Genomic DNA, 13,916 nt, shown 5'->3' with positions numbered 1-13,916 from the left:
GAGACACTAACACCCCACCCACACCCCACCAGTCCTTCCAGAGCTGAGTTGTCATTCATGCTGCACTAGGAGGGAGCCTGAGGAAGAGTAGCCCCCCTTCTTTTCACTGCTGAAGTTCCATTGTAATTTTGCTTTTACATCAGCATGGATGCTGTCTTCCTGTAAGTACTAAGTGTCTTCTTCCTTGCTCAGGAATCTAAAGCAATAAAATGACTCCTGCATGGCAGACCTTCAAATGTCTGAAGACATCAGGACACATGCCATCCCCTGCCAATACTTCTGCTGGGAAGAACTGTCAGAGCCACCTAGCTGGCCTGGAATTCCCACTTGCAGCAGCCTCTGTATGGATGGCACTATAGAGCGCCTCGCCACCGCCCTCATAGTATATGAAGTTCAGGAGACAGTTAATCTTGGCTAGTAAATGTGTCGCCCAATATGCATTTAGGATCTATTTATGGCTGACCTTGTTTTAGAATAAAAAAGCTCTGCATGTTTTCTTGCCAGAAATATGAGAGGATGCTTTACAAGTATTCTTAAAAGCATCATCATCGTAATTAACATCAATCCTGCTGCAAACACATCCCGACAATTAGATAATGAGGCTAAAATCGATTTACTAACCTAGGACAGATGATGAGTGAGCTGTTCTAAACAAAAGGATTCATGTGTTCCTTTGAAAGAGTCAATGTTAAAAATGTCTAATTGCCAGAAGAACATCAATTTGTGACATTTAAGTGTGTTACAGGAAAATTCTGGTCCATGCAGATCATTGTTCTATACTTTAAAATATAGCTAACCTGGGGCTGGGGCGAGAGGTCAGTGTGAGAGAGCTTGCTTATGCTACGTGGAGCCCTATGTTCAATCTTAGACATTGCAAGCCCAAACAGAAAAATCTAAACGAAACTAACTGATTGTAATATGCTACAGAGGAGGAGCAATCCAAATTATTTTAAGGTTTTTCAGTAGTGCTATACACGTGTACACACACATACACACATCAAGAAGCCCAAGTCTTAAAGCCTTTCTTCCAAACATATTAGAATATTCAGCCATTTTGGTGAACAGTTAGCCAAAAGGAAAACATGAAAAACTGGAGGTAAAAGTAATTTGGAATGCTAGCATTTTTCCCCCTACAATTCAATGGCAAGAGAACGCCAGGGAATTCTTGTCTGTGCACATAAATAACTTAATATTACCAATGCTATTGAGATAAATTTCAAACTTAGTTTGTAGGCAGCGATCCTGGCTTTAACACTCCTTTTTCTCTAAGACGGGGTCTCACCATGCAGCCTTGGCTGGCTGGCCCCCAACTCGGAGATCCACCTGCTTCTGTCTCCCGAGAGCTGAAATGTAAAGGCGTGCGCCATCACGCCTGGCTGCTTTAACACTCCGAAAGGTGTCTGGAAGCCTGTACTTAGTTATGAAACCGACCGTTGCCACCTGTCACAGAGCACGGGCACATTTTCCTCCTCGGTCACCTCACTGTCATCAGTGGACTAGACTGCGCAGCTAAAGGTAACTCGAGGCTTGACATCAGCCCGCAGGGCCGGGTCGAACCCGAAGAGACCTCAGCCGGAGTGGGGGCCCCGCCGCCAGAGAGCGAGGCCAGCGCGCGCGTCCGCGGGTCCCCAGGAGCCCGGGAAGGAGGACTTACGCGGGGCCACCCGCTTGCCAGGGCTGCGGGTCCGGGGGGCGGCAGGTGTGGCGCGGGCGGGCGGGCGAGGCCCACAGCATCCCGCCGGCATCGAGCCGGACCCCCGGGCACTGTCCCGCACCCGCAATGCGGCTCGTCCCCCGCCCTGGCCGGCGGTTGCAGCCGTTGCGCCGCGTCTCCCCCGCCACGCCGGTGCGCAGCCTGGCGCCCAGTCCCGCGGGCGAGCCGTCGCCTTTCAGCGCAGGTGCGCGCCTCACCTGCCACGCTCCCTCCGGCGGCTGCGGCGGCGCTCGGCCTGCTCCTCGCGGTGGCCCGCGGCCCATGGGCAGGGACGGTCGGAGCCGGGTGCGCAGCGGCCCTGCCGCGGGGCACGGAGACTCAAGAGACACCGCCCCGCCGGCGCATCCCGCCCGCTCCCTCAGAGCGCTCGCCGCAGTGCACGCCGGGAGCCGTTGGCCGCCGGGCTGGTCCTCGCACCCGAGGCCGTCCGAGGGGAGGATGCGGCGCCGACGCGGCGGCCGTCAGCTAGTGAGGGGAGGGCCGGGCGGATCGATGCTATCTCCGCGGAGGGGACAGGGGCACCGCCCCGCTCCCTGCGGCTGCAGCAGGGCAGGGGCAAGGGCGAGGAGGAGGGTAAACCCGGAGGGATGTTAGTAACACGCAAGCGCACTGCTCAGGTGCGGCCGCACTGCGGTTGCCCTTGGTAACCAGGGCGGGGTGGGGCGGGGGACCACGAGAGGTGGAGAAGCGGAGGGGGGGGGGAACGCGCGTGCGTGTGCGGGAGGTGGGGGCGGGGACTCGAGCCGAGAGGCACGCACGCGTGCGTGCGGTGCCCCGCCTTTCCTCCCCGCCCCTCCCCGGGGCTGGCCGGCCTCGCGCGTGCGCACGCGCGCCTCACCCCCTCCACCCCGGAGGCGTCTCGGTGTGCGGAGCGCGCGCGCGCGAGTGGGGCTCGGAGGCGCACCTGTGAGGTGTCCCCCGAGGAGCGGGCCGGTGGGCGGGCGGAGTCCGCGGCCTAGACGCGCTGCTCCGCCGCACTTGAGAGTGAGTTGGACCGGCCGACGCCGGTGCGTGTGTACGTCTGTCGGCTTTTCAGGACGGGGCGTGGGCCGTCGATCGGGCCGGGGGCGGAAGGCGGTGGAGTCGGGGGTGAAGAAAAGGAAAACAACCCAGCTCTCAGCCTGGCCTGGGCCGCGGGCATGGCGGGAAGGGAAGGTCAGCGCGGCGCCCGCTGCGGCACAGGCCCGGGGCGGGCCGGGGCGAGGCTGGAGAGGCCCCGCGGGAGCCGGACTCCCGGGCCGGGCCCCATTGTTGTCGGGGCCGAAGCGGGCGGGAGCGCGGCTGCCCTGGGAGCCGAGGGCCGCGCCCTGGAGCGGATCCAGGCGGGTCCCGGGAGGGCGGTAATGGCCGCGCGCAAGCCAGGGCGCGGGGGGCGCGGAGCGGCCGGCTGCAGGGCGCTGTGTCGTGTCGTTTCCAGCACCGCATGGTCCCGGCCGAGGTCGCCCAGTGTCCCGCCGAGGTGATGAGGACCTCCCCGCGGCCCCAGCAAGCCTGGCTGCTGCCGCCGGTCGCCTCCATTGTCTGACCACCGCCTGGGCCCGGCTCTCCGCAGGTAAGCTGGCCGGTGGTGCGCGCAACTCCCCTGCCCCGAACCCTAGGTGCCCCTCTCCCCCACGGCCTCCGTGTCTCCGGTCAGGTCGCCGCTCACCGCGGACTCGGCTTCTTTGTGAGACCTTGCTGGTCAAACTCCCCGCGAGTCGGTCTCCGGGATGCGCCTGCCCCGCCGGGAGTTTACAGTGTGCCTATTGCGACAAAGGAGTCCCGGGATTGGAAGTCACAATCCTCCTTGCCGGGGACAGTGTGCGCCCTTTAAACCGTGTATCGTCTTAAAGGGGTGGGACTCTTCTAGAGGGGGAACCTCTGCTTATTCCGTAGGTGTGGAGTTTCCCAGAGCAGAAAAGTAGTGACCTCCTTGTCCCACTTCCAGGTTAAGGGTTCAAAATTGCTTGTAGATGAGTGGAGAAAGATGTTTTCTTGTAAGGGTGAATGTAGTCACAGATGACAAGTCCGTTAGCCCGTCCCCATCGTTACCTAGTATGCACGTGGTGTGTAGGATTTTTTCAAAATTATTTTGTGTGAGGGCTTTCCGTCATGTTGAGTACTAACTAGTTGTGCAGTTCAGCTTTTTAGCATATAAGGCTTTAACTCGTTTTTTCAGAGCAGTGGCCTAGCGCTCTAGAGTTTGGGTCTATCATTGCTTGTTCAACCATGTCTCACAGTGATGGCATTTGAAGATATTTTTTAAAAAAACATAAAAATCAAGAAAAAAAAACCTAGTGGTGTCCTATGGGAAGATGGAATTTTATTGGAGGGAGCCACAGAGCCATGCTAATTGTAGAATGGAAACATTTATGATGGGGGAGTTCCTTGGTTAGAAATGTACACTCTGGCAGCTCAGCCCTCCCTGAAGGACTTGCAGACTGTTCTTATCGTGCCTGTGCCCTCGAGGAGGACACTGAGAGCCTCGGTTTCTGTAAAGGTCTGTCTACTTCACAGACCTCTCTGAAGAAAGTTAGTGTGTAAAGCAGTAAACAGACTAGTTTTGTTAGTCTCCGTGATACATAGCGCCCCCACAACTTGCAATGTCATTTGTACATTTTTTTTCATCAGATGAGTTTAACATAGATTACTTATCACAGTCAACTTTAAAACTTTTAAATTTTTGGTCCTGTTAGAATTTTTATGAAATGCAGTGCTGTGTTTCTAATGAATATTTTACAAGATACATTTTTTTTCTAATGCTTTTCTCTTCCTTAAAAGCATAAAACACATTAATTAGTTGACTGGTTAGAGTGTCTGCAATCTGCTTAGCTAAATTCTTAGTTGGCCATTTAAACTTATTATTTCCTGTTGTACATCCTCTGCATGCTTTCAGATTACCTGTTAGTCCCTTTCGGGAAAAGGGACTCCTACTCTGGAGTCTGTAGGTATATCAGAAAGTTTACCAGCTGAGTTAATTAATGGTGAAATGGAAAACATTTCAAGATAAAAATCAATTCAGTCAGCACCTTTTGTAGCTGTGGGGTTTTGTTTTTCATTCAGATATATGTGAGTGTCTGTAGCAATTTGTCCTTGTTCTCTTAAAGTTTATAAGCTGTAGAGGGACAGGATGAGAGATTAATCTCAGAACTGTGCATATAGACACAGACTAGGCTGTCTGCTAGGAAAGCCAGGCAGAACTTGATATGAGACTGCTTCCAAATGAAGGGATAACATTTTAGATTGAGGCCCCAAATGACTCCTCCATCCCCCCAGAAGAAGACTTAAACTGGGATTTGAGGGATGAGTAAGCCCTGGTGTCAGTGAAGTAGGGAATAATTTTCCAGCAGAGGAACAGTGTAGGAAGGCCTGAAAGGGGGGGAAAGTTGTGCTGATTGTGGGAGCTAAGAGGGGGGTGAGGTGGGGCCTTTACTCAGTTAGAAATGTGAGTTTTGAACAACTTCTCCAGGTGCCACGTGTAGAAAGTGGGGTGTAAGGTGGAGAGTTGTAGTGGGAAGACAACACTGGACCTTTCGCTGTGCTCTTGGAGGGGTAACCTGCTCCCTAGCCCTCATGGTGAATTTACACTGCTAGCCAAAATAGGTAGCTTGAATTTTTTTTTTTTAATAGATGAGATTCAATAAAAGGAAGAACAACTTACCTACTCCAGGGCCATCTAAGTGCCAGGCACGTTCTCTGTGATTGGGTCTATGTTCCCAAACAAAAGGCACTTTAAAACACACACACACACGTTTTCCAGGGGACCTGGATTCAGTTCCTGAAACTCACATGGCAGCTCACAGCTGTACAGTTTCTTCCCTCTTAGGGTACCAGGAATGCACATGGTACATGCAGGCAAAACATCCATACGTACAAGAAAAAAATTAAAGAACTGTTCAAATTTTACCAGTGATACTGTATAGAAAATAATTTTTAAAAGATTAGACTAAACAAGTAGACAAATTGGCAGAAACCCCTGGCAGCTCCTGGGACCATTGATGTGAGTGAAGCTCTGATAAGATCAGGAGGAGCTGAAGACAACCACAGGGAAGTCTGGTGTTTCTATACTGGGGATAGTGTATTGGCTTTGGAAAGAAATAACCCTGGATAGGTGTCTGTAGTGCACTATTGAACAAAGACAAAGGCTTCATTCTATTTTTGTAACATACAAAGCAAAATATAACTATTTGTTTGGATAAAAACAGAAAAGTATTTAGAAGAGTCCATGGAAACCATGATTGATTCTGCAGGCAAACACCGGAAGCCAGTTTCCCTTCTGTGTGATTTGCATTTCTTGGTGTTTATATGAGCATGAACTTGTAGTGAAGAGACTGTAACTTCTGTCATCTAACACAGAAAAAAGAAATCACTGTTCTGTGTTTAAGGGGTACTGAACCAGCGATATATTGTTATGTTATATTGGCCATATAGATCAAGCATCACAGTACTTGAGTTTTCTGACATGGGAGACATTAAATATAGTAAAAAGCTTTATTCACAAAATAGGTGGAATGATCTTAAGAGTTTAATTGTAAAATGATGGTGATATATTCCCTAGATTATGCTGCCACTTAAAATGTATACAAGGAAATACATTAAGAAGCTTATGACTGTTAAGTAAAGGAAAACCAGGACACACAGCTACAGACATAATATAAATATGCAAAAATTTCAGTAATCTTCCACTAAAACCTGCAAATGGAAAAATGTCTATAAGAAATTAGATGAGGGCTCAAAGGTTAAGAGCACTGACTGCTCTTCCAGAGGTCCTGAGTTCAATTCCCAGCAACCACATGGTGGCTCACAGCCATCTGTAATGAGATCTGGTGCCCTCTCCTGGCCTGCAAGCATACATACAGACAGAACACAATATAGATAATAAATAAATAAATCTTTTAAAAAAAAGAAAAGAAATTAGATGAAAATCTTAAGAATTGTGGACTTTTGGCTATTATGGTTTTTAGCTACTTAAACATAAATCTCTCCTTTTTATAGTTATTAAAATGTATATTTACAATGGAACATTTAGTTTTACAAATTACATTATATTGGGAACCTGTTAGCTGCATAATAAAAGATTGTGCTCATTCATTCCTTCATTCATTCATCTTGAAGCAGGGTCTCCCTGTGTAGTCCTGGCTGTCTTGGAATTTATTATGTAGACCAGGCCAGCCTTGAACACACAGAGATCCTTCTGCTTCCCAAGTATTGGGATTAAGGCATGCACAATACTGCCCTGTTCTTTTAAAACCATAGATATTTGGAAATTGCAATGCAAGTGGATGGGACTCATTGAGAAATTATAAGCAGAGTAAGAACAATTTAATGTTTTAGAAAGGTTCCATTAGAGTGGGGGAGGGAGGCTTTGGAAGAAATAGGTGAAGCAAATGATATGTTTAGAGAAGCCTGGTGTAATAGAGGGTACAAGTCTTGGTAGATGAGGCAGATGGTGCCTGGGCTTCTGGCTGGGACACATGAAAAAAATCTAAGAGGGTCCCACTTAGCAAGATAGGTGCAATAATGAGTCTGGGACTTACATACAGGTCACATAGTTTCTTCCTGGAGACTTTGTGAGCGTCTTTTGCTCTCTGAAGTGTAATGCTCATCTCTGTCATTGAAGTTGTTTCTCTGTAGTAATTTGTTTTTGAAATATGATTATACGTTGCAAATTGTTTAAGCCAGGGCATGTCTGTACAGCTTAGCCTGCATTGTTGATGTCAGATGGAATTATTGCAGATGTCCTGACTCTGACTTTGGGTGATATTTGGGCAGTCTGGGGTGCTTTGGGCATTAGTGGCCCTGCTTTGAGTTTTCATGACACAGTAGTGTGTCAGAGTGGTTTCTGTAATGCTGATAAAGTGATGAAGAAGGAAAAGGACATAGGCAGAGTAGCACTCTGGCCCTGCTTTTCCAGAGGGCTGTGCCAGCTTGGCCCTTAGAGCACAGATGGGGTTTGGGAGTTGGTCATTTTCAAGGTGAGCCCCATGTGGAGCACAGTGAAAACATACTGCGCCAGAGATTGGTGAGTGTGTCTCAGAGGACAAAGCTTCTTTCTCCAAAGATACAAAAATTATTTGGGAGAGGAAGGAGGATGGCATCATATGAGAGACAGACAGACAGACTCTTGATGTCAAGGTCTTTCTGAGGAGTGCAGCATGAAACTGAGTTTGTGAGTTTGTGTTCCGGCCTCTGTGCCCAGTCTCCAACTTGTGTTTCTGTCTGGCTGTATTTGCTGCTTCATTTACTCCCTCTTCTGGATGTGACCTGCATTTTCCCATAATGGCCATGTCTGAGGTGCTCCCAGTCTCTCCGTAGCTAACCTCATAGATACAGCTTTGCTACACAGCTGTGGGTTTTCTGGGAGGCATCAGTGGCTTAGCTCAGTGTTGCTCCTCCACTCCTGTGTATGGGTCCATGTGCTGAGTCTACAGAGTAGTCCTTGAGTGTATGAGAATTTGGCTCAGTGTTTGAGGAAAAGTGAGATAAGAATGCTCAGATGTCTCTGGAGTTGAAAGGAAATTTCAGAGGAGTGTGTGTGATGCTTTTAAATGGTCTAGAGATATGACAAGGGAGCAGGGTGAAACAGTATTTCTCAGGTTGATGCTGGTAAGCCCAGGCTTAAGGGAAGGTCACATGTTCTTGTGGAGAGTGGAGGTGTGTATGAAAGAGTGGGTTTTTTTTGTTTTGTGTGGGTTTTTTTTTTCCTGTCAAGTGATTTTTGATCTTTTGAGAGAGCTGAGGGTTTGTGTGGGAGAAACAGAGCCTCGTGTATCTCAGGCTGGCCTTGAGCTCACTGAGTAGCTTAGGATGATCTGTGCTGTTTCTGTGTGGTGCTAGCTAAGCATTCTGCCGAGTAAGCCACATACCCAGCCCTAGAAGAATAGAGGTTTTTAAACAAGTAAAATTTACTTTCAAAGGTGTTAGAAAGGGTTCTGGGCTACCTGTATTTAGAATTTGTGTTGTTTCTGCACCTGCTTCTCTTTGGAACATGTAGTATTTCTCAGTAATGTTATTCCAAAGCTCACTTATTTTTTTATAGCTCTGCAAGTTCATAAAATAACCGTAACTCATTTCCACATCTAAAATAAGATGCAAAGTAGCATGCTCTGGCCGATGAGAAAGCAGTGCTAGCCAGAGGAGAGCTCTGTCCTTGGACTCTTTATCCCCATAAGTTCACAGTGAACCAATGAAAAGTATCAGCAGCCTTTCTTCTGCAGAGCCAATGCTGCTGTTTCCCTGGTTTCCCAAATCATCTTCATATTTTTGTTCTTTAATGTGGTGCTGATGTGAAACACTCCAGAATCAGCACTGCTGTCAGGTCTCTGTTAATCTGTGTGGTTATTTACTGTACCTTGTAATAGAACTGGGTGCTAAGCCTCAGCTGGAACCCAAGAACCTGCACAAAGCTGCGTGAATCAAGTGCACGTTCCCAAGGTGTTTGGCGGTTAGAGGTTGCATCCCACCTGACTATTCACCTGGGCTAAGCTGTGGACATCTGAGCTGTCTCTGAGCTGGTGTTAGAGTGCCCTCTGAAGGTGCTGAGATGAATTTTTTTCTCTTGTAACAACCAAAATCAGGGCCAGATTGTTGAAACTGGCAAGGTGTGACCTGGAAATCAAAGTGGACTTGAGATGGGGTTACAGAGGCCTGTTAGGCCAGCTGAGGATAGAGGCGTTTCTGCAGCTAGGGAAGAAAGCTAGATGGGGTCAAAGGCATATGTCCTCTAGTAGCCTGTGAGAAAGAACAGAAATGGCCCCTAATTACTAGAGGAAAGTAGGTTTGATGGGTGTCAGCAGTACTGGGTGGAAGGCAAGGCAGAAGTCAGTCCTTGAGCCCAGGTTGAGAAGGGTATCTGGCAACTAGAGAAGGAGGTAGGAGTGGTAAAGTGTGGCTTTTCCCTAATGGTTATTAAATGCTGAAGAAGAGGAACAAGCCAAGGGGGCATTTGCATGAGGTAGGGTGATGTGAGTGGAGGGTCCAGTTCACTGTGGGGTAATGCAGAAATGACTTGTGGGCCGTGGAAGGTCAGTGCCTCGCTACATTACTGTTTTTACTGCACTAAAAAAACAAACAAACAAACCAATGGAGTCTGAACAGATCTCAGGGACTCCTATATTTAGGAGGAAGGATTAAAGGAAATGATGACAGCATTGGGCAAGGCCAGAAAAGAAAGATTTTGAGGATTGGGAGCCGCAGATGTGTAGGATGAGGCCCCAGCAAGAGGAAGACTGACTAACAGTACTCTGCAGAGGCAGTGTATCAGGCTGGATAGCACTTCCGCTAAAGCCTACATAGCTGGTGTTGGCTGTCTGGCTGGGAGCTAGCTGCCACAGAGGACAGGTGGGAGCTTGTTTGCACCCGTACATTTTGTCCTATCTGGGGTGATAATTGCTTTTATTTTTATTGCAGTTTTCTATATTTTGTTTGCATATCCAGATGGAGCACACATCTGGAGACTAGAAGACAACTCCATTCTCCCCTTCTACCATATAGGTCCTGGGGATCAGACTCAGGTCATTGGACTTGGCAACAAGTGGCTTTCCCCATTGAGCCATTCTATAGCCCCTGGCCCAATGTTTTTACTGACCAAATGGGAGAGACTGTTCTGTCTCTCTGTTGTAGTTGAGAGAGTTCTTAAGTAAGAAAGAGCAGATGAGACCAAGTTTTGATGATTTGGGCAAGTGCCAAAAGTTAAGCCGTCCTTTCAGTGTACAGGACCATTTGCTGTCACAAGTGATGTTTTCTCCTTTTTGATGGAAATAATTGAGCTTCCCTCCTGGTGTCAGAGGCACCACCAACAATATAGGATGGTGAAGGGGACAAAGGCTTGGATTATGAGTTAGCTTTGAGTGGCAGCAGGCTGTGAGGTGTATTTTGTACAGGAGCCCAGTAGGTAGAGACCATCTGGCTGTAGACACGTTCCTCAACACTGAACTGGTGTGCAGACCTTTGGAGACCTTTTTAGTTACTTGTTGCAGTACCAAATACAAGAAGCAGGTTAAGTGAAGGGTTTATTTTGGCTCATAGTTTTAAAAAAGATCCATTCCATTATGGAAGAACTTAGGGCACCTGTTGGCATTTCAAGCCGACAACAGATAGGAAGTATGGCTATACTATACAGCTTCAAAGCCTGTACCTAGTAATCCACGCCTCCAGCCAGATTCCACCCTTCTCCAGTTTTCCAAATCAGGTATAGACTAATTAGGGACACTTTACATTCAAACCGCAGTACAGGCCTTCCCTGTGTGCAGTCAGCCTTCAGCAAACTCATGTCTTATGTGTCATCATTATTTTCATCTGTTGTATCCCCATGCTGCACTCCCACCAAACTCATGGATCTGTGCGTTCCCTTGGTTTTCTATTGTCCATCCTAAAATGTTGATCTTTGAAATGCTCACAGCTTGGAGTCTGTTCTGCCTGGAGGCTGAGATAGCCCTGTCACTCCAGAAACAAATGTCAAGCTTGCTTGGTGGAGTAGACTTGGGAGACCCTACTTGTTTCAGTGATCAGAGAGCCTCCTGAGAAAGCTGCATCCTTAGGAGCATGGAAGTAATTCAGTTGCAGAGAATAGAGATTCATTCAGCCCATTTTATAATTTGTTTATTTGTATTTTATGTACGTTGGTGTTTTGCCCACACGTATGTCTGTGTGAAGGTGTCAGATCCCCTGTAACAGGAGTTATGGACAGCTGTGAGCTGCCATGTGGGTACTAGGACTTGAACCATAGTCCTCTAGAAGAACAACCAGTGCTCTTAACCACTGAGCCATCTCTCCAGCCCCATTCGACCCATTTTAAGAAAGGGGTATTGTGTTGTCAGGATTCTTGGGACTCAGGACACCCTCAGGAACAAGGGTATCCTTTCAAGGACAGTTGACCTTGCTTGTCTTTTCCAAACCCTTCGATTCATTTTCTCTTCTGTTTTCAGCTTCTTGCTGATGGATTCACCTTCCTCCAAACTGGTTTGGTGCTCTGTGTTGGACCCTCTGCAGCACTTGTATACTTAGTAATCTTACAGGTTCTTCTTTTGTATTCTCTCAGGGTTGTTTATATTCTGGAAACATAGAGAAAATCTGATTTTGTTGGTGCTTTTGATACTGTTCCAGACCCTGCCATAGGCCACAGTTAAGGTATGGAATCAGATAATTGTGTTTGCTTTCATGGGATGAGAGGCACTTATGACTGATGTGCTCAGTCAGGACCCATATCAGAACTATGTGCAACTCCTCCTTTACAGCATGTCCCACAGCCCCCTTCTATCTACAGAGAAGCTGGTGAAAAACTGTCCCTGATGTACTGAAGGTATTTCCTGTTTGCTTTGACAGTGTAGAGCCTGTCCTTGGCACTAACAGTCCCGTTTCTCCTACACATGAACACTACTAACAATGCTGTGGCCACTTCTATCAGCAGTGTGGCTCTCTGTCTGTCATGTGTTTCTCTCCCTAAAGTCTCAGAACAGTTTAGCATCACCCCAAATTCACAACTTACAGGGTGAGTACATGTCTGATCTGAGTGAAAACATGATAGCAAGTTGATGCTGAAGTCCTCTGGTATCTTGTCATACCTCCCAAGAAGGCTTAAAAACAGACATTGAAGTTTCTACCCACGCTGCCATGGATATGGGTCTATGGTGGGGAATAAGTGCAGCAGTTACAATGACTATATCCATCAGTGATGAACCAACCCATCAAACTGTGAGCATTATTAAGTGCCCAGGCATTATTAACTTCATTCTGTTCGTACCTTGTAGGTTCTGGGGCCTTCATTGTAATTCCCTTCTTCACCTTCAAGTGAAAGTTGCCCAACAGGGAGGGTAAAGCCAGGCCAGGAGGCCCTCTGTTTGGCGTGTGTTTATCTTCAGTGCTCCAATGGCCTTCCTGCCAGCCAACTCAACCATCCAGCACCAGTGACCTCCATCTTAGTCGGATATAGTTCCTTGCAGGAGAATCACTATGATAGTGAGGGGAGTAGTACAGACAGTCTTGCTTTTCTTCCCCATAGTTTCTTGAGTATTTACTTTCCTTCTTTGGTTTTTCATGTCTTGGATCCTGTATGCTTACAGAGACCTCCTGGTATGACTGGTCTGTCCTGTCTTGTGAGCTCATTCATAGTACCCAGTTCTTCAAAAGCGCCTATGCACCTCAGCTTTCCATGATGTAAACCTGGTACTTTTGTCCTCTCTGTAACTAGTAGGACCTTAAGACTTCTATAGCCTTGCAACCACTGTGGCCCTGAGGACTCACTATGGTCAGTTTTCCCACTGCTTCACCATTTGTCCAAGATAGAAAATCTCCTTGAAGTATTTTATTTTTATGGTTTAAGTGCCTTTTGTGGGTAAGCCACTGAACATCTCTCCTTGCACCAGTCCTGAGTTCTGCTTATCCTGTCTTAGGTCAGGGTGCTCACTATCTGGCTCCTTGTTAGAGGACGTAGCCTGCTTGTGCCCCGTGTGTGTGTGTGTGTGTGTGTGTGTGTGTGTGTGTGTGTGTGTGTGTGTGTGTTCACTTCTGTTTTGTTAAGTGGCCCAACTAAGGAGTTATGATCCAGGTATACCAGTAGCCAGTGCTAGGATCCCTGGGTCATGTGATTCATAGAGACAACAGAGAAATGGAAGGTGAGCTGGTGCTGAAGGAGGTCCACTTTCCACTTGCTAAAGACTGTCTTATCTCCTTACAACTGGCTGATCTGGGCCCATGATGTTCTTCCACCTTTCTGCTTTTTCCTGGCATTGGTTGGAGCTTTCTGGCTTATTTTCTTGGGGCCTGAGCTCATTTTGTCCCTTTGGCACTCACTACTACTGCAGTGGAGAAAGAAAACTGGGTTAGTATGTGAGTCTAACCAAGAAAGGGAACAGATTGGCCTACCTCTCCATCCTTTCCTTTTCCTTCCCACCATCTTGTAGTGTGCATAGTGTGCAGCACTTTGGAGCAAGCAGAGTGTTGTTACAGAGGGGGGCATTTTTATATTGTCATGCCCTGACTCTTACTAAGTCTTCTGGTCACACCCTGGGCGCTTCTATTTCATTGATTGCTTATTATGCTCTTCCTTCATAAGGACAGAGTAGATACCTCCCCTCTTAAATGGATGGTTGGGTGAGGTTTTGCCTGGCATGATCCCAGCAGCTTTCTTAACTCTGGTCAGCTATTCATGCTGAAGCTGATGGGGACACTTTACCAGTAGCAACAACATAGCACACTTGGCAGACACCAGACTCTGTTATGTACT

General features: G+C 47.8%; 2 protein-coding genes across 14 annotated transcripts in view; one reads left to right on the top strand and one right to left on the bottom strand.

Annotated features, from left to right (window-relative positions):
• Positions 1-2,349, bottom strand: part of Ccdc92 (coiled-coil domain containing 92) — a 28,579-nt gene extending 26,230 nt beyond the window's left edge. Inside the window, exon 1 of the mRNA XM_075978602.1 lies at positions 1,912-2,349. The gene's annotated coding sequence lies outside the window, so the exon portion shown is untranslated. The remainder of the gene's footprint in view (positions 1-1,911) is intronic.
• A 65-nt stretch (positions 2,350-2,414) lies between these two features.
• Znf664 (zinc finger protein 664) overlaps positions 2,415-13,916 on the top strand; it is a 31,889-nt gene continuing 20,387 nt past the window's right edge. For 3 of the 13 annotated variants that reach the window (XM_075978613.1, XM_075978689.1, XM_075978642.1), the window contains exons 1-2: positions 2,514-2,698; positions 3,132-3,266. The gene's annotated coding sequence lies outside the window, so the exon portion shown is untranslated. Of the gene's footprint in view, positions 2,730-3,131; positions 3,267-11,619; positions 11,698-11,732; positions 11,822-13,916 lie in introns of all 13 variants that reach the window. The other 10 variants (XM_075978680.1, XM_075978651.1, XM_075978622.1 and 7 more) reach the window with 8 other exon arrangements.

Source organism: Microtus pennsylvanicus, chromosome 1, assembly GCF_037038515.1.
Source record: "Microtus pennsylvanicus isolate mMicPen1 chromosome 1, mMicPen1.hap1, whole genome shotgun sequence".
NCBI lineage: Eukaryota > Metazoa > Chordata > Mammalia > Rodentia > Cricetidae > Microtus > Microtus pennsylvanicus.
Note: the sequence above shows the minus strand (reverse complement) of the source record. Positions and strands in the feature narration are given on the sequence as shown.